This window comes from Zingiber officinale, chromosome 8B, assembly GCF_018446385.1.
Source record: "Zingiber officinale cultivar Zhangliang chromosome 8B, Zo_v1.1, whole genome shotgun sequence".
NCBI lineage: Eukaryota > Viridiplantae > Streptophyta > Magnoliopsida > Zingiberales > Zingiberaceae > Zingiber > Zingiber officinale.
In genome coordinates this window covers 104,799,841-104,826,076 of record NC_056001.1, presented here as the reverse complement: position 1 = coordinate 104,826,076, position 26,236 = coordinate 104,799,841, and the positions used below count along the sequence as shown (strand labels likewise).

General features: G+C 39.4%; 1 pseudogene; it reads right to left on the bottom strand.

Moving 5' to 3' along the window:
* Nucleotides 1-263: 263 nt before the first annotated feature.
* On the bottom strand, nucleotides 264-25,921 carry LOC122014127 (annotated as a pseudogene).
* Nucleotides 25,922-26,236: the final 315 nt, after the last annotated feature.

Below are 26,236 nucleotides of genomic sequence, written 5' to 3'. Positions count from 1 at the left end.
CACCAATACAAAACTAAATATTTACTACATTAAATCCAAAATAAACATCTATATATAATTCATCTTGTAGCCACACATATACAAAAATATACAAAAATGAGTTGTTACTCATCAAAATACACATGTTTTCCATTACTGTTCTCCATATACATTAAATCACATGTTTTCTATTTGCTGTTCTCCATATGACTTTTAATTTACAAATTAGCAAGGCAAGCTACATCCTAACAAAACTCACTTCTTGCATAAAAAAAACTCAAGTCTCATGAATTGCCTGACCTGCAAGAGAAAAATTTAACAAAACTTATCAAATTTCAGAATTCCATATTATAGTCTACATGACAACACGAATTCCTGGAAAACAAGCAATACAAGATAGAACAAATATTAGGTGTTGTTTCATACTACACAAGTCAAACAAAATGATACAAATCAGTGTGTATCAAGAAACAATCGGCAACATCCATTCACGTGGGACAAAATTCCATTATACTCAACACAAAAGAAGGAATGATCTTTTCTTCCTTGAGAATTATACCTCCTTGTCACTCATTTGACGAAACTAACATGCAGTATATAGAGCGAACTATTAAGAAATCAAACTGCAGTATATAGATGTTTTCTATATCAATATACTATGGATCATACACGAAATGTCTTTACAAGCTCTTCATTTCATTCTCAAGCAATCACTAACATGCATAGGGCAAGCTCATAGGGTAAATCAAGGTTTCACATCTGCCTCAGAACATGCTTGTTTAGTGAAAGGTATTTCATTTGGTAAAACATGCTTGCTATAAATCTCTATGAACAATAATATTTTAATATTATCATATAGAACACTGTGAAATGCATATCTCAGTATTAGTGGAGAGAGAAAAATGGCAATCCAAGTTATATTCATACCACATGAACAAAATGGCATTTAGTATTATAACACTATGATTCTCTATATAAGTTCCATCGGATTTGAATTCTTTGTTCAAATCAAAATATTTTTTTAAAAAATACTATTTATCCTACATGGAGTATATACAATCAAATCCAGCATAAATATGCACAAGTACAGGTAAGATCACCTTAAGAAGAAATGAATCAAGTTTAAATGGCATCCAGATAAAAATGAAATAAACTTACCTGTGGTATTAGACTCTTAAGATGCACTTACCAAATTTCTTCTCCTTGTGCAGTCCTTGCTGCAACATTTCCATGAGTGTCAACTGTCACTATTTCAATTTTGCCATCATCATTAATATCAGCTGCCACAGCTGGTGCTTGAATCTCAGCCATCTCAAGAGAAAATTTGTTTCTCACTTGGCCTACACGAAATTGCTTTCAAAAATAAAATCAAGAAATCGAAGCTTTGTGCTCGGTTCTGATAATTTAAGATTACATAATTGCATATTTGAGATAGAGAAAGAGCAAGAGACATGTTAATAATATCCTTTAAATTTACATTGTCTTCTCTTTTTGAAAATGGAATACAAGAGATATTAATGTCACATAAGTGTCACATATAGGAAAGTCTTAAGTAAATAAAGGCACGAGTTTGTCATTAGACCTAGTCCATTTCAGTTCAAGATTAGTGAAACTTGGTGAGGACCCTAATTCCCAAACATATACCACAAACTCTAATGTCGGCAACTAAACCAAATCCACCCTTAGGATACACAACCACAAAATTTGATCTCATGTCAAATTCCTATTTCTGCTAAATAATTCACTGGCTTCTATTCAGAGAGGTTTCAGTTTGTATTCTAAATTTCTACAATTTCTAACAAAAAATCCTACTCAAACTGCAAAATTTACCACAATAGAAAAGATGCAATTCCTCCAATATATATTGGGTAAATTGCAATATATAAACATGAAGATGTTGCAGTTAATAACATTACAAAGAACACATTGACTTACCAAAGATAATAATTACAACTATAAAATGAAACAAAAAAAAAATTACCTTGATGATCCAAAATATAAAACAAGCCATAGGAAGTGCCAACAAGAATGTCCAATTTTCCATCACCATCCAAGTCAACCACAGTAGGAGAAGAATAAACATATGCACGGAAATTCCCCGAATCGACACTTAAATCAAGATCTTGAATCCATTTGACTTGCTTTGTATCAAGGTTGAAAACTACAATCCCACTTGCTACATATTTTTCAATGTTGATACCCCCTAATGTTAGAGTGTATACTAAAAGCCTAGCTTTTGGTATAAACATTTATCTAGAAATAAGAATCACATTGGTCAAATGTCTACATTTATGATAAATGAAGTTGTTCAATTAATTTATATTGTAGATAACATGGTGTGTGGTGTCACACACAGAGGATCATGTTATCAGTACCTTATAAATTATAAACAGTAGCTCACGACCATAATGGAAAGGAACAAACCATTGGAAGGTCGTAGTGTAATTAGGTATTAGTTTATCTTAACTATATAATTACACTAGTACACTTAGAGTGTATTGAGTAGGACCATTAGAGGTCGTTTCTTTTATACTGACTTTATAAAGAAACAAATACCTCAGTTATTATGGAAGTGTGTGCTCTTAATCCTAATATAATAACAAGCACATATATTTGATATTTATTTCTTTAATTTATCAATGGGTGAGATTTAGTTCGATGAATCAATAAGCCCGATAAGTTGGGAAATGATATCACTTATAGTGTGTGTTGTTGATTATAGAAGGAAACTGTGTCCTAGTGATCTAGGTTGAGAATGCCCCCAAGAGGAGCTCATAAGGATTGTCATGTTAAACCCTGCAGGTGGACTTAGTCCGACATGACGATGAAGTTGAGTGGTACTACTCTTGGAGCTAGATATTAATTAAGTGAGTTGTCAGTAACTTACTTAATTAGTGGACATTTGTTATCTTAAACTGTAACGACCCGCCTTCTACTACTAGGCTGTAAGGCGAATCGCTACAGTTATTGTTAAACTATACTGTGCGGAAAGCTAGGCTAATTAAAATCTTTCTACTAAACTGATCAAAACTTAATGCTCTGGGTGTACCTAAGAGTTGTACACTTGCTAGGGGAGACACCCTATGCCTCCCGGACGACCTGCTAGCTGTAATCAGGCATTTCAATCGATCCACAGATCGATTGGGCTGTCGGATCGATCACGGGATCGATCCAGCTTGAATCGGTCAGAGTCTCCGGATCGGTCGGGGACCGATCCAAAAGCTTTCTCTCTCCTTTCGTCAGACGACTTAGATCGGCCTGACCGATCCAGACTCACCGACGGCCGGATGACCGATCGCTGAGCCCGCGCCGCCGCGTTGGCGCGGTGGATGATCGGCTACCGACCGATCCAGAGCACCGACGGCCCAGACCGACCGCCACCTCCCATGTCTGTTACCTGCGGATCGGCCGACCGATCCATGAGGATACAGAGCATATCAGATCCGCTCGATCGGCCACGACCGATCCAAGGACACGCCCAGCCTCGATCGGTTCGAGATCGATCGAGTTCGATTTAATCAACTCGATTTCACCGGTTGTGCCAAGACTCCACCTATCAACTATCCCATGCATGATAACTATTCTAACAACATGTAATAACAATTTTAGACTTAAGCTAGAGTAAGGTTCACTGGTTCATGGCATTTTAAGTCACTAAACACATTTAACAATTGAAAGTGTATGAAAGTAAAATTGCTAGAGTTCTAATTGGTTAAACTTGCTAAGTCCCCTAAGGACCTTTGATTCCGGTTCCTGCCACACACACCATCTTTGCATTGCCCTCCAGCTTCCTCTGTTAGTCCATCTTTCCTTTACCTTTATCTGCAGTATAAGGAAAAGTAGAATCTGTAAGCTTAAAGCTTAGTAAGAAACCATCTACCTCACAAAATCATGCATTCGATGCAATATGCTTTTAAATCATGCTATTTGAAAATATGCGCTGAACTTGCTAAGACATGGTATACTGAAATCGTAAGGCATAACATATAAGCATGGCATAAGCACTGGATCATGGCAAAGCAACCAAATAAACACTGAACTGAATATAGGCTAAACTATCTGAAACTAAATCTGTAACTGGAAACAAACTCAACTAGCATCACTGATTTTGAGTTTTGAAATCTAATACATAATAAGTGAAAATACTAAACATGCTGTTGGGCCCGGCAACTGTACTTGCTGTGCGCGCATCCCTACTAGACCCGGGGTTGCAAGTCCCGAATTTAGCAGGGTTGTCTAGGCTATCTGAACCTAGGGACGACTGTGGGAGTCCAACCCAATGGATATCTAATCCAGTACAGTGCCACTGAAAATAAAATACTGATATCTATAGCTAATTGATATAACATGCTGTTTCTAGGTTATCTGAACCTAGAGCTAGGTTATCTGAACCTAGAGCTAGGTTATCTGAACCTAGAGGCGACTGTGGGAGCCCACCCATTGGACCGTAGTCCCATAAAACTGAACTAAACTAATGTGCTGGTTTAAATGCCTCTAATGCATTTAACTGAGCTATTAAACATAACTGAGGTGGTATTTAGCTACACTAACATTTTACCGAACACTTGGTGTGCTCTAACTCTCTCCTCTAATAGGGAGATCACCTCTAGGTACCCGACAACGTCTAGAATCTCCAACTAAAGGAGACAACGTGTCCGGCCCGTCTAGAGGTGTTCAACTAGATCCCTAAATCCTCGAGGAGGGTTTAAACATACCCTATGTGCCGGAAAACCTGCATATAGCTAAAACTAATGCGTATGAAACCAAACGGAGCTATTATACTGCAGGTGAGGGGTTTCTTACCTCTTGATCATAATTTCTTACGATTCTATTCGCTAGAGTTCCGGTGGAGATGATCCTCTCGACGATCCGATCACGTCTTCGTGTTCCTCTCGCGGAGAAGAACCTCTTTCGTGTTGGAGTCGTCGCCGGAAGGTGAACCGATGGACCTTGGGCTTGGTGTGCCGTGCGTGAGGAAGGGGAGAAGAAGAGGGGCGCCGGCGTGAGGGTTTGAGAGGAGAAGGTGCCGAACCAAAATAAGAATAACCCAACTCCAACTTAAGTTTATTATTTATATTAAGTGGTTTAATGAACCCAACTCTAATATAAATATATTTGGTTCTCCTTTCTTTCAGCACGGCCCTGCTGGGTTCACTAAATCTTATCCGTAAACCATAGGTCTCGGGTTCGATTCCCGCCTAAGCTATTTTACGGTTCTAATTATTTTTGCTACTTCCGATACTCGGATTTTTCCGGAAAAATATCTAAAAATTCCAGAAAAATCTTAGAATAATTCTAAAATAGTTTTGAGAATTTTCGGGCGTTACAATCCCCCATACCTTATAAAAAGTTCGTCGAACTAACACTGGGTACTTCGTCTCATGCTGGCCTCTGCCTCCCAAGTCGCCTCTGCTGCTGTGATTTTGCCAGGTGACTTTGACTAATGGTACTTCCTTGTTCCGTAATTTCTTTATTGCTCGGTCTATTATGAATAGGTCGATCGTCATAGCTGAGATCATCACGACCTGTAAATTGGGGCTCAATCACCGGTGGCGTCGGGATATGCTTCTTCAGATGGAGACATGAAACGTTGGACGGTTGACATCTCTTGAGGTAGCTCTAACTCATATGCTACCTTGCCCACTCTTCGTGATAAGGTATGGTCCCACATATCCGGGAGCTAGCTTGCCCTTCTTCCCAAAACGCATGACTCCTTCATGGGAGCTACTCGAGGAAAACTGATCCCCAATCGAAAACTCTAGGGTCTGGCTGTATCAAGATAGCTCGGCCCAGGTCGCCTCTATCCTCTCGGATCTGCTGATGGTCGCTGTGGTATCTCGCCACCGATCATCTGCCTCAAGCTCTAGTTCCTTCTGCTCACCACTCTCATACCAACAGATTGGTGATCCGCACCTCCGCCCATAGAGTGCCTCATAAGGTGCCATGCCGATAGTGGCTCGATAACTGTTGTTGCAAATTCTGCTAAACTCGGATATTTGCACCAACTTCCTCAAGTCTAGGGCACACGCTCGAGCATATCTTCGAGTACTGATTTACTCGCCCCGACCATCCGTCTCGAGGATGGAATGTCAGGTGAATTTCACCTGTGCCCAATCGTCGATCGCACGCACTCCCGTAAGTGTGATGTGAATCTGCCTTGTCTCGAAATGATGGTTCGTGGGACTCCATGTAGTCCGACGATCTCCGGAGATACAACTGAGCTAGCTTCTCCATGGAGTAGGATATCTTGATAGCTAAAAGTGGGCTGATTTAGTCAACCCGTCGACTATTACCCGATGGCATCAAAACCATTCGTGGTTCTGGTAGCCCCCTATGAAGTCCATCGAGATATCCTCCCACTTCCATTCTGGGATCAGAATAGGCTGCAGAACTCGTCGCTAATGTTCCGCCTTGACCCTCGGACAGGTGAGGCAGATGCTAACATATCTGGCGATGTCTCGCTTCATCCGGGCCACCAAAACGTTTCTTCAGTCTTGATACATTTTGGTGGAGCATGGATGCATCGCATAGGGAGTCCTGTGAGCCTCATCTAAAATCCGTCTCCGTAGCTCCTCCCGATCCGGAACACGTAGTCTATCACCAAAATACAACACCCGCTATCGGACACTCGAATTCTACTTTCGATTCTGATAGCCCTTGCTTGATTTTCTCAATTTCAGGGTCCCGATCCTGAGTGACTGAATATCACCAAGCAAGGTAGACTCTAAGGTCATAGTAGAGCTGTCCGACGATGAGTTCGAGACCAAAATCCGCGATCTCCTTCTGTAGGGGTGGTGACATGGTCGCTAGAGATAATAAGGTAGCGCTGGATTTTCTGCTAAGTGCATCTGCTACCCTATTGGCTTTCCCTGGGTGGTAGAGGATGTTTATGTCATAATCTTTGACTAGCTCTAGCCACCTGCGCTATCGCATATTCAGATCCTTCTGAGTGAAGAAGTACTTCAGACTCTGATGATCTGTATACACTCTGCACTGAGCTCCATACAAGTAATGTCTCCAAATTTTGAGAGCGAACACTATCCAAGCTCAAGATCATGAGTAGGGTAGTTCTTCTCATAATCCTTGAGTTGTCCGGAGGCATGGCGATTACCTTGCCATCTTGCATCAAGATCGCTCCTAATCCCAATTTAGAGGCGCCACTATATATATCGGCTGTCAGTATTTTCGGCAAAGGTCGAATAGGTGCACTAGTCAATCTCCTCTTGAGTTCGTTGAAGCTGTGTCCTCTGTCCACCGAAATTTCTTGTTCTTCCCGGTGAGAGCTGTCAGTGGGGCTATCCCGAGAAGTCCTCTACAAACTTTCTGTAATATCCTGCTAATCCCGTAAAGCTCCTGATCTCGCTGGCGTTCCTAGGTCTCCTCTTACTACTTCTATCTTGTTGGGATCTACCATAATACCATCCTTTGAGATGACGTGACCCAGGAAGGACACGATTTAGCCAAAACTCACATTTCGTGAACTTGGCGAATAGTGGTTCTGCTGAAGGGTCTGCAATACTAGTTTCAAGTGCTCGAGTGTTCTTCCTGAGTTCCTAGTAGATAAGAATGTCATCGATAAATACAATAACAAACTTATCTAAATACTCCCCGAATACCCTGCTCATAAGATCCATGAATGTAGCGGAGCATTTGTCACGCCTAAAGGCATGACTACGAACTCGTAATGTCCGTATCGGGTCCGTGTCTTTGGTATATCACCCTCCTTGACTCGACTTGGTGATATCCCGATCCGAGGTCAATTTTGAGAACACCGCTGCCCTTTAACGGGTCGAACAGTCATCTATTCGGAAGAGGATACTGCTTGATCGTGACTGATTCTGCTCGTAGTCTACACATAGCCGCATGCTTCCATCCTTCTTCTTCACGAATAGCACAGGCGCCCCCATGGTGAGTGACTAGGCGATGAAGCCCTTGTCAAGTAGCTCCTCAAAGTTCCTTGTAACTCTTTCAGCCATGCTGAGGCGCTTTGGAAATAGGATTGGTGTCGGGAAGAGCTCTATCTCAAATTCAATCTCGCTCTGGTGCTAGGCCCGGTAACTCTTCAGGAAAGACTACTGCTAGCTATTGGTCCTCGTCCTGGCTGGTAGTGACTACATGTGCTAGGTACCCGCACATCCCGAATCCATCAACTTCTATGCCTTCATAGCTGAGAGAAATTTTCGGCTTTTCTCTTTGGTTCTCCGATGTACTCAAGCTGTGTTGAATCCTTTGCTTACGGCACTCTATGGAAGCACCGTATCTGATCAGGAAGTCCATTCCAAGGATGACGTCGTAGTCAGTCATTTCCAGCAGGATCAGATCACAAAAGAGTTCCCGGTCTGCTATAATGACTGGCACTGCTCTGAGCCAGTGCGTCGATGCCATGACCTCTCCTGAAGGTAGTGCCGTCAGAAACTGACCATTGAGTACTTCTGGGGGCATTTCTAATTTCTCGGAGAACATCCTGGCTATATATGAATGGGTTGCCCCAGTATCAAATAGAACAGTAGCACTATACTGAAAAATGCTAATCTGACCTGTGACAACTGTCGAGGCATTTGTTACGTCCTCTCTGGTGAGTGAGTAGATCCTCGTATTCGCCATAGCTGGAGGGGCTTCTAATCGGCCCTAGCTGATGAGTGGACCTTCTAGAGCGGCCTGCATCTGATGTAACTGAGCTGGCTGGCCTGCATACTGGATCTGCTGTGGCTGAGGAAGACCGGTCTTGTTCGGGCACTGCTTGGCCATGTGCCCTTCTTGTCCACATTCAAAGCATCCTCGTGTGCCTCTGCAAACCCCGGGTGGAATCTCCCACAAGTGGCACACTTTGGATAACCGGGTCGCTTGCTAGATCCTTTTGAGTCACTCCCGATTTGCGCTTTTTGTTGGAGTTCCCTTTCCAGCTAGAGTGTGGCCTTGTTGTTTTGAGTGTGAGAGTTTCTGGCCTTGACTCGAGGAGACTTGCTTCACGCCTCATGTTGTTCGTAATGCTCGTGGTCAAGGCACCGCCACCAATTCCTCCGTGGTTTGTGGCCTATGTATGCCACCGCCACGTTCATTGCTATCTCCTCAGCATCTTGAGCATCAACCTGATCCGCTCCTTTTCCGTGCTGCATAGACGAGCCAACCTGTTGAATTTCTTCACGGCTTCCTCAACTGAGAGGTTGCCCTGACGAAACTCAGTGAACTCGTCATAGTGGCGATTTGTAACCTGCATATGAAAGAACTCCTCAAAGAATTCTTTCTCAAAGTCAGCCCATGTCATCTGGTTCACTGGGTGCTTCGTTCTGATTCTTTCCCACCACATGCGTGCGTCTCCTGTCAGGCAGAAGGAGGCACACTTCACCTTCTCGTGTTCTGGCCAGTCCAGAAGCTCCTGTTGGTTGCTACTCGGAAAACCTAGAGGTTCCACTGTACAAAAGTTCTTGACTCGCTGCCACTGGATCAGATAGGCTTCCTTTCTTGGCTCAGCTGCTGGGGCTACTGGTGCTGGTGCTGGTGCTGTAGGCTGGGCTGGTGGAACCTCTAAGACTACCGGAGTCGTCAAATTCGGTTCCGGGGTGACTGTGGGGGTATTCTGCTGATTAGCCTTTAAGGTGGCTATTTCCTGTTGCTGTTCAGCTAGTTGCTGCTGTAACTGGGCCACTAGTGTTGTAAGGTCTGGAGGAGGCACTGAACTGCCTGCCTCTTGCTGGGGCTCAGTAGCTAGTGCCCTTCTAGCTGGGCGTCCTCGTGCCATTTCTAAAGACATAGAGAACATAAGTATAACTAACACTATCACAGTTATCTAACTACTGATATCATGTTTAAACTATCACATACTAACAAGCAGTAGGTATATAAACATGAACTGTAATAATAAACAAGAAGCATAAATAAAGTAGAGGTGTTCTTACTTGGAAGCTGTAGGCACAATGCTGATGTGTGTGTAGGAAGTATGGAACACTGCTCTGATACCACTCTGTAACGACCCGCCTTCTACTACTAGGCTGTAAGGCGAATCGCTACAGTTATTGTTAAACTATACTGTGCGGAAAGCTAGGCTAATTAAAATCTTTCTACTAAACTGATCAAAACTTAATGCTCTGGGTATACCTAAGAGTTGTACACTTGCTAGGGGAGACAACCTATGCCTCCCGGACGACCTGCTAGCTGTAATCAGGCATTTCAATCGATCCACAGATCGATTGGGCTGTCGGATCGATCACGGGATCGATCCAGCTTGATACTGGCACGGTAGGAGTCTCTGGATCGGTCGGCGGACCGATCCAAAAGCTTTCTCTTCTCCTTTCGCTTCTGTACGCACCTAGATCGGTCGGCCGACCGATCCAGGACCTCACTGATCGGTCGGACTGACCGATCAGTGAGCCTCCGTGCGCCTGCTGCGTTGGGCGCAGCTGGATCGGTCGGTAGACCGATCAGTTCACCTCCCATGTCTCGTTGGCCGGATCGGCTGGATGACGATCCATGAGGATACAGAGATATCAGATCTGTCTCGGATCGGCCGACCGATCCAAAGGACACCAGTTCCCGAACCGATCGAGTTCTGATTCGAATCTGAACTCTGATTTCAGCCCCTGGGTTGTGCCAAGACTCCACCTATCAACTATCCCATGCATGATAACTATTCTAACAACATGTAATAACAATTTTAGACTTAAGCTAGAGTAAGGTTCACTGGTTCATGGCATTTTAAGTCACTAAACACATTTAACAATTGAAAGTGTATGAAAGTAAAAATTGCTAGAGTTCTAATTGGTTAAACTTGCTAAGTCCTCTAAGGACCTTTGATTCTGGTTCCTGCCACACACACCATCTTTGCATTGCCCTCCAGCTTCCTCTATTAGTCCATCTTTCCTTTACCTTTATCTGCAGTATAAGGAAAAGTAGAATCTGTAAGCTTAAAGCTTAGTAAGAAACCATCTACCTCACAAAATCATGCATTCGATGCAATATGCTTTTAAATCATGCTATTTGAAAATATGCGCTGAACTTGCTAAGACATGGTATACTGAAATCGTAAGGCATAACATATAAGCATGGCATAAGCACTGGATCATGGCAAAGCAACCAAATAAACACTGAACTGAATATAGGCTAAACTATCTGAAACTAAATCTGTAACTGGAAACAAACTCAACTAGCATCACTGATTTTGAGTTTTGAAATCTAATACATAATAAGTGAAAATACTAAACATGCTGTTAGGCCCGGCAACTGTACTTGCTGACCCGGGGTTGCAAGTCCCGAATTTAGCAGGGTTGTCTAGGCTATCTGAACCTAGGGACGATTGTGGGAGTCCAACCCAATGGATATCTAATCCAGTACAGTGCCACTGAAAATAAAATACTGATATCTATAGCTAATTGATATAACATGCTGTTTCTAGGTTATCTGAACCTAGAGCTAGGTTATCTGAACCTAGAGGCGACTGTGGGAGCCCACCCATTGGACCGTAGTCCCATAAAACTGAACTAAACTAATGTGCTGGTTTAAATGCCTCTAATACATTTAACTGAGCTATTAAACATAACTGAGGTGGTATTTAGCTACACTAACATTTTACCGAACACTTGGTGTGCTCTAACTCTCTCCTCTAATAGGGAGATCACCTCTAGGTACCCGACAACGTCTAGAATCTCCAACTAAAGGAGACAACGTGTCCGGCCCGTCTAGAGGTGTTCAACTAGATCCCTAAATCCTCGAGGAGGGTTTAAACATACCCTATGTGCCGGAAAACCTGCATATAGCTAAAACTAATGCGTATGAAACCAAACGGAGCTATTATACTGCAGGTGAGGGGTTTCTTACCTCTTGATCGTAATTTCTTACGATTCTATTCGCTAGAGTTCCGGTGGAGATGATCCTCTCGACGATCCTATCACGTCTTCGCGTTCCTCTCGCGGAGAAGAACCTCTTTCGTGTTGGAGTCGTCGCCGGAAGGTGAACCGATGGACCTTGGGCTTGGTGTGCCGTGCGTGAGGAAGGGGAGAAGAAGAGGGGCGCCGGCGTGAGGGTTTGAGAGGAGAAGGTGCCGAACCAAAATAAGAATAACCCAACTCCAACTTAAGTTTATTATTTATATTAAGTGGTTTAATGAACCCAACTCTAATATAAATATATTTGGTTCTCCTTTCTTTCATCACGGCCCTGCTAGGTTCACCGGTTACTAATCTTATCCGTAAACCATAGGTCTCGGGTTCGATTCCCGCCTAAGCTATTTTACGGTTCTAATTATTTTTGCTACTTCCGATACTCGGATTTTTCCGGAAAAATATCTAAAAATTCCAGAAAAATCTTAGAATAATTCTAAAATAGTTTTGAGAATTTTCGGGCGTTACATAAACATAGGGAGACTAACACACTCATAATAAGAAGGAGCCCAAAATGTAATTTGGGATTGGTGCGGTAGTTCAATAATAGTTCTTTAGTGGAATGAATTATTATTGATGAAATTAAGTTGTGTGTTCGGGGCGAACACGGGATGCTTAATTTCATCGGGAGACCAAAACAAATTCCTCCTCTCGGTCCCTATCGTAGCCTCTAGTATATAGAGATTTATACCCACCGCATACCCACCTTCTTACCCATCCAATAGGGCCGGCCAAGCTAGCTTGGAACCCAAGCTAGGGCCGGCCAAGACCAAGTGGATGAGTCATGTAGGTGGTCGGCTAAAGCTTGGGTCCCAAGCTTAGGTGGCCGGCCACTAGAATATTAAAAAGGATTTTTATTAAAATTATTTCTTATGTGGATATCATGATTTTAAAAGAGAGTTTAAAAAATTAAAAATTTCCTTTTATAACTTTCTACAAAAAATTAAGAGAAGAGATTAATCTCTTTCCTTATTTGTAGTTTAAAAGGATGGTTTTAATTTTTGGTAAAAACTTTCCTTATTTGTAAATCATCTACATGTTTAAAAGAGAGTTTAAAATTTGAAATCTTTCCTTATTTGTTGATTAAAGGAGGATTTTAAATTTTAAGAAAACTTTCAATTTTAATCATGTTCATGATTTAAAAGAGAGTTTAAAATTAAATATTCTCTTTTATAAGTTTCTACAAAAGATTAAGAAAAGATTTGATATCTTTCCTTATTTGTAGATTAAAAGAGATTTTAATTTTTTAGAGATAACTTTCTTTTTATCCACATGTTTAAAAGAAATATTTTAATTTATAAAATTTCCTTTTTATTAACCACCATGAAGGGAAAACTTATTTGAGAATTTTTTATAAATTTTCGGAAGCAAATTAGGAAGTTTTAATTCTTGTGTGAATTAAAATTTCCTTGATTAAAGGGATTAAGGTGGCCGGCCATTAACATGATGAAAAGAAAATTATTTTTAATTAAATAAATTTTCCTTTTCAATGGCAAAAGAATTAAGGAAGTTTTTATTAAATTTTCCTTATTTGTCAAGACCAAGGATTATAAAAGAGGGGGTAGAGGAGGCTTCATTGTGGATGTCTCTATTATTTTTCTCCCTCTTTTCTTCTTTGGGTATGGCCGGCCTTTTCTTTTCTCTCCTCTCCTTTGTGTGGCCGAAACTCTCTCATGGTGGAGATAGCTTTGGTGGCCGGATCTAAGAAGGAGAAGAAGGAGAGAAAAGAAGCCTCTTTTCTAGCATCCCTTGGAGCATGGTGGTGGTGGCCGAACTTCTTCATCCTAGAAGAAGTTTTGATGGCCGAAACTTACAAGGAAGAAGAAGGTGCTTGGTGGTTCTCATCTCGGAAGATCGTTTCCCACACAACGTCCGAGGGTAGAAGAGGAATACGGTAGAAGATCAAGAGGTTTTTCTAAAAGGTATAACTAGTATTTTTCTTTCCGCATCATACTAGTTATTTTTGGAAATAATACTAAATACAAGAGGCATACGATTCTAGTATTTCGAATTTGTTTTCGATATAGTGTTCTTTTGTTTTTCTTTTCCTTGTGATTTGATTGTTCTTTTCGGTTAACCTAAAGTTATTTTAGGAAATTAAATATTAGCTTTCCATAAAAGGTTTTGTCTAGTCGGTGGTGGTTGCTCCCATATCCAAGAAGGCCATGTGCCTCGCCACGTCAGTACTGGGAACCAATTATGGAAATTAATATTTAATGGAATTAATAACTTAAAGTGATTTGGGTCGAACGTGTTAAGTTCCGCAGGAGATCCAAGTCTAAACCTAAAAGAACAAATAGATTAAGTTTTGGATCAAACGTGTTAAGTTCCGCAGGCGATCCAAAATTTAATTTAAAAGAACACATGGTAGCTAGGAAAAGGTTCAGACCTTTGTACAAAATTTTTATACAGTGGAACCTCTAGGTTTTCCGAGTAGCAACCAACACCTAACTCAGCTGAATGCTCTGGATTATCATAATACCTGCCAACTTATCAACTGTAATAAGAAAGAATTGAATGCATAAACTGTTGGAGTGTATACTGAGAGCCTAAGCTTTGTAAACATTCATTATGAATAAAGAATCACATTTGGTCTAATTATCTACATTTGTTTGTAGTTGTTCATTTAATTTATATTGTAGATAACATAGTATGTGGTGTCACATACAGAAGATGATGTTACCAGTACCTTATAAATTATAAACAGTAGCTCACGACCAGAATGGAAAGGAACAAACCATTAGAAAGTCGTAGTGTAATTAGGTATTAGTTTATCTTGACTATATAATTACACTAGTACACTCAGAGTGTATTGAGTAGGACCATATGAGGTCGTTCCTTTTATACTGACTTTATAAAGGAACAAAGACCACAGTTATTATGGAAGTGTGTGCTCTTAATCCTAATATAATAACAAGCACATATGTTTGATATTTATTTCTTTAATTTATCAATGGGTGAGATTTAGTTCGATGAATCAATAAACCCGATAAATTGGGAAATGGTATCACTCATAGTGTGTGTTGTTGATTATAGAAGGAAACTGTGTCCTAGTGATACTAGGTTGATAATGTCCTCAAGAGGAGCTCATAAAGATTGTCATGTTAAACCCTGCAGGTGGACTTAGTCCGACATGATAATAAGGTTGAGTGGTACTACTCTTGGACTTAGATATTAATTAAATGAGTTGTCAGTAACTCACTTAATTAGTGGACATTCGATATCTTAAACACAGGGAGACTAACACACTCATAATAAGAAGGAGCCCAAAATGTAATTTGGGATTGGTGCGGTAGTTCAATGATAGTTCTCTAGTGGAATGAATTATCATTGATAAAATTAAGTTGTGTGTTCGGGGCGAACACGGGATGCTTAATTTTATCGGGAGACCAAAACCAATTCCTCCTCTCGGTCCCTATCGTAGCCTCTTATTTATAGAGTTCTATACCCACCTATACCCACCTTCTATACCCACCCAATAGGGGCCGACCAAGCTAGCTTGGGATCAAGCTAGGGCCGGCCTAGGTATGAGATTGGGTGGCCGGCCCTAGCTTGAACCCAAGCTAGTAGGGCCGGCCAAAATAAATTAAAAAGAAATTTAATTTTAATTTTTATTATTATGTGGAAGATATATTTTAAAGAGAATTAAAATTAAAATATCTCTCTTGTAAAAGATCTACAAAAGATTAAAGAAAGATATTAGATCTCTTTCCTTATTTGTAGATTGGAAAGATGTTTTATTTTTTCTCTTTAAAATTATTCACATGTTAATAAAATTAAAATTATAGAAATTTCCTTTTATTAACCATGAAGAGATTTTTAAGAGAAATTTTATTTTTTTAAAATTTCCGGAAACAAATTAGGAAGTTTTAATTTGTTGATTGAAACTCTCCTAATTTGCTCCTTTTGATTGTGGCCGACCATTACAAGTTGATTGGGAAATTTTATTTTATTTTTCTCAATTAAATCATGTCAAGGAAATTAAGGAAAATTTATTGTAATTAAATTTCCTAATTTGCCTAGGCCAAGGAATATAAAAGAAGGGGTGAGGGTGCCTTCACAAGACACAACATCTATTATTCCTCTCCCTCTTTTGCTCCTTGGTGTGGCCGGCCATCATCTTCTTCTATTCCTCTTGTGGTGGCCGAACCTCTCCCTCTCCCTTGGAGTTCTTGTGGTGGCCGGATACTACTTGGAGAAGAAGAAGAAGAAGGAGAGAAAGCTAGCATCTCTTGGAGCTTGGTTAGTATTTTGTTTTTCCTCCTTGGTGAAGTTTCCCTTTGTGGCCGAACCTTGCTTGGAGGAGAAGAAGGTGGTTGGTGGTTTCTCATCTTGGAAGATCGTTGCCCACACAACGTCCGAGGTTAGAAGAGGAATACGGTAGAAGATCAAGAGGTTTTTCTACAATGTATAACTAGTAATTTCTATTTCCGCATCATGCTAGTTATTTATGGAAATAATACCAAATACAAGAGGCTTACGTTCTAGTATTTCGAATATGTTTTTTTCAAGTTGTGTTCTTTTGTTTCTTTCTTTTCCTTGTGATTTGATTGTTCTCTTTGGTTAACCTAAAGTTATTTTAGGAAATTAAATATTAGCTTTCTATTAAAGGTTTTGTCTAGTCGGTGGTGGTTGCTCCCATATCCAAGAAGGCCATGTGCCTCGCCACGTCCAAGATCGAACCTTTTATGGAATGATATTTAATGGAATTAATAACTTAAGGAGACTTGGGTCGAACGTGTTAAGTTCCGCAAGAGATCCAAGTCAAAACCTAAAAGAACGAATAGATTAAGTTTTGGATCAAACGTGTTAAGTTCCGCAGAGATCCAAAATTTAATTTAAAAGAACACATGGTAGCTAGGAAAAGGTTCAGACCTTTGTACAAAATTTTGTACATGGAACCTATAGGCTTTCCGAGTAGCAACCAACAATTGGTATCGAGCTAGGGTTTTGCCTCTGTATTTGGTATTTAGTTTAATTATGCACATGTCATACATAATTTAGGTGGATAATAGTAGGATGTGCTAACTTTGTGGATGCAGGATCCAACTATTATGGCTTTTAGTTAATTATGTGTGATTGGACCCTTGGACATGTCAAGGGCAATTTATATGTGTGTGCATGATTGTATTGAAATACAGAGTCTGATTTAGTTTTATTAGGATTTTATTTTGATCTAGATACATGTACATTCCTTTTATGGAATATAGGATCAAAATGTAAAATTCTATTTATGTCATGGATCGAATCTTGCAAAGCGTGGAACCTTCTAAGGACCAGAGGCGCAGCGGAACTCGGAGCAAGATGGATGCGACAGATAGACCCGGTGGCGGTGGCCAAATTGTGATGACAACACACGGAGGACAATTAAAGATAAAAGCCATAATAGTTGAAAATTAGATTTTCTATTTATTGCTTTTATATTGTCGTGTGTGCATGTTAGTTTACAAGTTTAGTAGGCTAGCATAGTTAAAATTCCTCATTTATAAATAACTAAGTGGGAGAGGATTTTTAAGTAAATCCCATGGTCTCCATTACTAGTTTGTAAGTGATGCAAACAAGCTTGCGTGTTGGCTCGAGTGCCTTCCTCCATAACGGATGAGCTTGTTTGTGGATCACTAGAACAGACTTCCATTTTGGATGACTATAGGAAGTTAATTAAGAGCGTGTGATCTTCCCCAACGGAAGGGGCATAATCTTATTAATGGATTTAGTGTCAAGTAATGGTGTACACTTAGACACATCTAATAGTATCCTCCCCAACGGAGTCACCGCTATTATTTGTGTGACCAAATAATACCAACTATTAATTTTATTTGTCAAAAGTTAGGTTGACAAGATAATAAAATTAATGGGTTAAAGCCCTCCTTTTATTTAAATGTTGAATTTGTATACGTCCACACTAACGTGGCATACAAAATTCACGGTGTTTTAAGGTGTTGGTTAATTTAAAATAGTATTGTTTGAGGAATCAATATTATTCTAAATTTAGAGTTCGACCAAAAGTTATTTGTGATTCTTAGGATGACTTTCAACCCATCCGTCCATCATACTTCAACAAAATAGACTTCGGACCAAATTACATAGATTGGAAAAGAAACCGGACATTGTTTTATCTGCTGAAACTATAAATTTATCGATCGAGCATTGCCCTGATGCACCCATCGGTGAATCTACCCAAGAGGAGATTGAATATCATAGGAAATGGGTAAAAGCAGATGAGATGGCGCGGTGTTACATTTTGGCTTCAATGTCAAATGTATTGCAACATCAACATAAAGATTTACCAACATGATATTATGAACAATCTCAAGGAACTCTTTGGTCATCGGATAGGGCTTCTAGACAAGAAGCTATGAGAAAGATAATGACACCACCATGCAAGAGGGTACTCCTGTAAGGGATCATATCCTAAACATGATGGCTTATCCGAACGAAATACAGATCCTTGGAGGAGAAATTGATGGGAAACCAGATCGATATGATCCTCCAAACCCTACCTAGAAGTTTTGAGCAGCGACTGAACTATAATATGAATAAAAGGATTTATTCATTAGGGGAACTCCTGACGGAACTTCAAGAAGGGTTATTTCGTCACAATGCTCAAATTCACTATGTTGAAAATGGTTCTACTTCTAAACCGAAGGTAAGAAGAAGAAGAAACAAAATGGTTCAAGAAAGAAAGTGAATAAATCTCAGAGTACGGATTTAAAGCTGGAATGAAGAAGCAAGGGCAAGTGCTTCATCCGCAAGCAGGCAGGAGGCGGAATGTCCTCGTAAGAACCAAAACAAAGGTATATCTCATACTCTAGTTGTTGAAACATGTTTAGCGGTGTTATCTACCAAAACCTGGTGTGTAGATACGGGAGCCATCGATCATGTCTGCAATTCCTTGCGGGGTTCCAGAAACCCGACGACTATCTGAAGGGAGATTATCTCTACATGGGCAATGCTACTAAGGTGGCATTGTTGGGGAGACGTCTACTTATCTTTTAGTAGAAATAGAAATTTGGTTTTAAGAAATTGTCTTTATGTACCCAGTTTTAGAAAGAATTTAATTTCAGTTTCTAAACTGTTTTTAGATGGATATTCAGTTTCTTTCAGTAACGATGTAGTTATTAAAAGAAATAAAGTGATTATCTGTTCTGGTGCATTAGTTGGCAATTTGTATATTTTAAATCCAAATTCTTCCACAAAGCAAAACATGGAAATTTATAATTCATCTTCTAATTCTAATAAGAGAAAAGAACCTTGAAATGAACCAAGCATATCTTTGGCATCTAAGGCTTGGTCATATTAACTTAAGTAGGATTCAGAGGCTTATAGCCGATGGACTTTTAAGTTCATTAGAGTTGGAAAATTTTCCAACTTGTGAATCTTGCTTAGAAGGTAAAATGACCAAAAGGCCGTTCAAGGCCAAGGGGTATAGAGCCAAAGAAGTGTTAGAGTTGGTTCACTCTGATTTGTGTGGTCCTATGTCTGTCCAGGCAAGAGGAGGTTTTGAATATTTTGTCTCTTTCATAGACGATTATTCAAGATATGGATACATTTACCTAATGCGCCGCAAGTCCGAGTGCTTTGATAAGTTCAAAGAATACAAGGCTGATGTGGAGAAACGACTAGGTAAAAGTATCAAGACACTACGGTCAGATCGTGGTGGCGAATACCTCTTAGGAGAGTTTAGGAATTATTTATCAGAGGCCGGGATTCAATCCCAATTGTCTGCACCTGGAACACCCCAACAGAATGGTGTAGCAGAACGAAGGAATAGGACTCTTATGGAGATGGTTAGATCAATGATGAGTTATTCAGAATTACCAAATTCATTTTGGGGATATGCTCTGGAAACAGCAGTATACGTTCTAAACTTAGTACCTTCTAAATCAGTTTTTTCTACTCCCATAGAATTGTGGAATGGGCGAAAACCCAGTCTAAGACATATTCGGATATGGGGTAGTCCAGCACATGTGCTGAAACCAGATGCTGATAAGTTAGAATCTCGTACAGAAGTTCGCGTGTTTGTAGGATATCCCAAAGGAACGAAAGGTGGTTTATTTTATAGTCCTAAAGACCAGAAGGTCATTGTTAGCACCAATGCCCAGTTTTTAGAAGAAGACTATATAATGGATCACAAGCCCAGTAGTAAACTTGTTTTAGAAGAACTTAGAGAGGACATGTCTACTTCAGTACCAACAGTACAAGATGAAGTACCACAAGAGACTGCAACACGTGTCACACATGATACACAACCACGGTGCCTCGTCGTAGTGGGAGGGTTGTAATGCACTGAAGATTCATGTTTTTGGGAGAGTCTTGGACTTGATCCCTAGTGAATGATCCCCTATCATATGACTAAGCACTCCAAGATATAGATGCAAGATCTTGGCAAAAGGCAATGAATTCAAATAGAGTCCATGTACTCTAATAAGGTCTGGGAGCTAGAACCACCACATGGTGTAAAAGCCGTTGGATGCAAGTGGATTTACAAAAGGAAAAGAGGAATAGCGAAGGTAGAAACCTTCAAAGCTAGGCTTGTTGCGAAAGGGTACACTCGGAAAGAGGAATCGATTATGAGGAAACCTTTTCACCAAGAGCTATGCTTAAGTCTATCCGGATACTCTTATCCATTCGCTCATATGGATTATGAGATTTGGCAAATGGATGTCAAGACTTTCCTTAATGGAAGTCTTGAAGAGAACATCCATATGAAGCAACCAAGGATTTATTGAAAAGGCAAAGAGCATCTAGTATGCAAGCTCAATCGGTCCATTTATGGATCAAGCAAGCTTCAAGGTCTTGGAACATCCGGTTTAATGAAGTAATCCACCATATGGATTTATTCAAAGTCCGGATGAGTCTTGTGTATATAAGAAGTGTAACGAAATGTGGTGGTATTTCTTGTACTATACGTAGATGATATTTTGTTAATTGGCAACAATGTCAAGGTATTATCGACGTAAGGGTATGGTTGTCCAAACAATTTGATATGAAGGACTTAGGAGAATGTGCACACATTCTTGGGATCAAAGTTATAAGGGATCGCAAGAAAAGAATGTTGTGTCTATCCCAAGCTTCATATATAGATACAATCCTTGCTCGTTTAGCATGCAAGACTCCAAGAAAGGTTTCTTACCTTTTAGACATGGAGTAGCTCTATCTAAAGAGATGTCTCCAAAGACATCAAAAGAGATAGAGGACATGAAAGCGTTCCTTATGCTTGGGCATGGGAAGCCTAATGTATGCAATGTTATACGAGACCGATATCTGTTTGCCGTAGGCATGGTCGAGACATATCGAGTAACCCCGACAAGGACATTGGATCTGCGTAAAGCATATATTAAAGTACCGAGAAGGACTAGGGATTATATGCTAGTTTACCAAGCGGATGATTTGCTCCCTGTGGGTTACAGTTGATTTCCAATCGATAGGGATAACAGTAAGTCTACATCGGCTATGTGTTTACTTTAGGAGGTGGAGCCATTTCATGGAGGAGTGTTAGCGAAATGCGTTTGGACTCAACCATGGAAGCCGAGTATGTAGCAGCCTCTGAGGCGGCTAAAGAAGCAGTATGGCTCAGAACTTTCTAATGGACTTAGATGTGATTCTGGTTTGCCCAAAATCATCACAATTTATTGTGATAATAGCGATTGCAAACTCGAAGGAACCACGAGCCCATAAGGCAAGTAAACATATAGCGCAAGTACCACTTGATAAGAGATATCGTGAGCGAGGAGAAGTTGTCATCGCCAAGATTGCATCACGGATAACGGCGATCCTTTCACTAAGGCCCTTCCACAAAGCTTCGATCGGCATGTGGAGGAATGGGATCGGATGTATGGTAGAAGATATGGCACTTAGTCATTAGTATAAGTGGGAGATTGTTGAGTGTATACCTGAGAGCCTAAGCTTTGTAAACATTCATTATGAATAAAGAATCACATTTGGTCTAATTATCTACATTTGTTTGTAGTTGTTCATTTAATTTATATTGTAGATAACATAGTATGTGGTGTCACATACGTAAGATGATGTTATCAGTACCTTATAAATTATAAACAGTAGCTCACGACCCGAATGGAAAGGAACAAACCATTAGAAGGTCGTAGTGTAATTAGGTATTAGTTTATCTTGACTATATAATTACACTAGTACACTCGGAGTGTATTGAGTAGGACCATTTGAGGTCGTTTCTTTTATACCGACTTTGTAAAGGAACAAAGACCTCGTTATTATGGAAGTGTGTGCTCTTAATCCTAATATAATAACAAGCACATATGTTTGATATTTATTTCTTTAATTTATCAATGGGTGAGATTTAGTTCGATGAATCAATAAACCCGATAAGTTGGGAAATGGTATCACTCATAGTGTGTGTTGTTGATTATAGAAGGAAACCGTGTCCTAGTGATGCTAGGTTGATAATGTCCTCAAGAGGAGCTCATAAAGATTGTCATGTTAAATCCTGCAGTGGACTTAGTCCGACATGATAATAAGGTTGAGTGGTACTACTCTTGGACTTAGATATTAATTAAATGAGTTGTCGGTAACTCACTTAATTAGTGGACATTCGATATCTTAAACACATGGAGACTAACACACTCATAATAAGAAGGAGCCCAAAATGTAATTTGGGATTGGTGCGGTAGTTCAATGATAGTTCTCTAGTGGAATGAATTATCATTGATAAAATTAAGTTGTGTGTTCGGCGAACACGGGATGCTTAATTTTATCGGAGACCAAAACCAATTCCTCCTCTCGGTCCCTATCGTAGCCTCTTATTTATAGAGTTCTATACCCACCTATACCCACCTTCTATACCCACCATAGGGGGCCGCCAAGCTAGCTTGGGATCCAAGGGCCGGCCTAGGTATGAGATTGGGTGGCCGGCCCTAGCTTGAACCCAAGCTAGTAGGGCCGGCCAAAATAAATTAAAAAGAAATTTAATTTTAATTTTTATTATTATGTGGAAGATATATTTTAAAGAGAATTAAAATTAAAATATCTCTCTTGTAAAAGATCTACAAAAGATTAAAGAAAGATATTAGATCTCTTTCCTTATTTGTAGATTGGAAAGATGTTTTATTTTTTCTCTTTAAAATTATTCACATGTTAATAAAATTAAAATTATAGAAATTTCCTTTTATTAACCATGAAGAGATTTTTAAGAGAAATTTTATTTTTTAAAATTTCCGGAAACAAATTAGGAAGTTTTAATTTGTTGATTGAAACTCTCCTAATTTGCTCCTTTTGATTGTGGCCGGCCATTACAAGTTGATTGGGAAATTTTATTTTATTTTTCTCAATTAAATCATGTCAAGGAAATTAAGGAAAATTTATTGTAATTAAATTTCCTAATTTGCCTAGGCCAAGGAATATAAAAGAAGGGGTGAGGGTGCCTTCACAAGACACAACATCTATTATTCCTCTCCCTCTTTTGCTCCTTGGTGTGGCCGGCCATCATCTTCTTCTATTCCTCTTGTGGTGGCCGAACCTCTCCCTCTCCCTTGGAGTTCTTGTGGTGGCCGGATACTACTCGGAGAAGAAGAAGAAGAAGGAGAGAAAGCTAGCATCTCTTGGAGCTTGGTTAGTATTTTGTTTTTCCTCCTTGGTGAAGTTTCCCTTTGTGGCCGAACCTTGCTTGGAGGAGAAGAAGGTGGTTGGTGGTTTCTCATCTTGGAAGATCGTTGCCCACACAACGTCCGAGGTTAGAAGAGGAATACGGTAGAAGATCAAGAGGTTTTTCTACAAGGTATAACTAGTAATTTCTATTTCCGCATCATGCTAGTTATTTATGGAAATAATACCAAATACAAGAGGCTTACGTTCTAGTATTTCGAATATGTTTTTTTTCGAAGTTGTGTTCTTTTGTTTCTTTCTTTTCCTTGTGATTTGATTGTTCTCTTTGGTTAACCTAAAGTTATTTTAGGAAATTAAATATTAGCTTTCTATTAAAGGTTTTGTCTAGTCGGTGGTGGTTGCTCCCATATCCAAGAAGGTCATGTGCCTCGCCACGTCAGTACTGGGAACCTTTTATGGAAATTGATATTTAATGGAATTAATAACTTAAGGAGACTTGGGTCGAACGTGTTAAGTTCCGCAGGAGATCCAAGTCAAAACCTAAAAGAACGAATAGATTAAGTTTTGGATCAAACGTGTTAAGTTCCGCAGGAGATCCAAAATTTAATTTAAAAGAACACATGGTAGCTAGGAAAAGGTTCAGACCTTTGTACAAAATTTTTGTACAGTGGAACCTATAGGCTTTCCGAGTAGCAATCAACTGTAATAAGAAAGAATTGAATGCATAAACAACCTTAGATATATATGACATTCACCAAAAAAATCAGTACAAATGCATTAAATATACAAGAACAAAATGATAGTAGTATCTCAGTTGAATACAACCATAGTTTGGGCAGATGAAGAATCAATTAGACAAGCCAACATTGTGAGAATCATGACCTAAGACTAAGACCAGTAAGAATAATTACACACGGTTCGCATACAACCATTAAATGTCTGAAAATTGCATGAAAAGCAGTGTAAAAAAGTATGCTGATTCTTCCTGTAATAAACTTCCATCAATATTGAGTTGTTATTGTAACATTCTAACCTACATAAGATTAATATATCATATGTCAGATGTAGAAAGTATCAAATTAGTCTATGACTTTGGCACCAATTTTCATTTCAAGAAACAGAATATCTAGGAAGATGATATCATCGTACAAGAAAACTTTTTAAACAAAAAGCAGAGAAGTTGCTTACCACAAGCTTTTCCACAGAATAATTACATCCAAAAGAAAGTACCAGAAATAGTTTTCGTATCATTATGGGCAATTTTTCATGTAAAAATATCACAAATGTATAAAGTAAAAATTCTTACTCGCGGTCAAAGAAGTATGAAACAGCCACAACCATTTCTTTAGTACCATCATTATCTATGTCAGCAATTACCTTCATAGAATATTAAAAAAGTGGGTCAAGCTTTTAGGAATTAAATTCCCTAATTTTTTCCTTTTTCTGTATGATCAACTCCAATGGAACTTACTGGAGTGCAAAGTATGTGTGAATCTATGCTAACATAATCTTCTGCTGTCTCATGGCTCTCTTCTGTCCAATTTTCATCCCCCCACATTGATTCATCAATATAATCATCATAGTCATAATTATACTCATCAGCTAACTCATATGTATCTCTAAACAAATCAAAAGATGAATCAGCTTCTTCTTCCAGTTCTTGGTCATTTTCCACAGTTGCTCCTTGCACTCCAACACCAATGTTATGGTCTTTCAAATGTCCATCGTGGGCCCCTTGATTATCAATTTCTTCAAGAAGCCTTCTTTGCGTTTATGTTTGATTTTCCTCTGTACCATTTTCCAATGAAGCGTCCCTTTTGATTGTGTCATTAAGATTGCTTGACACTCCATTGTATTGACTAGTTTGGGTAAAATCAAGTTTTCCTCTATCCTCAAGCTTAGATGTATTCATTGAGAGGTTGTTCACAATGTTTGTAGAATCATAATTATTTGACTCATTCATGCTCCCATTTATATCTGGATAAAAAGTAACAGAATTTTCCTAATTTGATTCATAATCAGAATTTCAAAAAGGAATATGTGATACTTGGAATATTAGTTTATAAACCCATATGCTAATTTCTCAATCATCGTATAACATACTTACAAAATTTGACATGTTAATCCTAATATATTTACCATAGCAAAGTTATTTAAGGCATCTTAAATATGTTACAGGAGTTGCAAAACACAGTGTTTCATATTTAAATATGTATAAAAATGCAAACGCAAAAAGTTCACGAACAACAACAATCAGCACAATTATAATATGGCTAATTGGCCAACATCCTCAGGAAATAGAAATAAAAGCAAAGGTGATTACAGTTGGGTTGTGATCACATACGAGATATTGAGTTCTTAGCAGAAGCCTCCTTGGAAATTGAATCATCATGGACATCTGGATGTGAACGATCCACTGGATCTGGATCCAAGCCAGCATACCAGTTTTTACGAACCTTTCTACGAGGTACTTCTAGTTTATCCATCATCAAATAGCCAGAGACCCTATTATAGCCACCAGATTTATGTCAACGTGCAGCAATCCACTAAACAATTGTTGAAGCTACTTACCTGAAAAAATTTACAACTCCATCATAGGTAGCTAACGTTATTTCTCTTGTACCATCCTTGTCTATATCATATAAGAGAGGGGCTGGAATGGACTGTCGATTGGTGAAAAGCAGGCCATCCTGATGAATTTGGAATTTTCACATCAATGGAAACTATATGCTATTATGTGTTGAGTAACTACAAAAAGCATGCAAAGGAGCTACCAACGAGATATTGAAATTTATAGATAAATGACT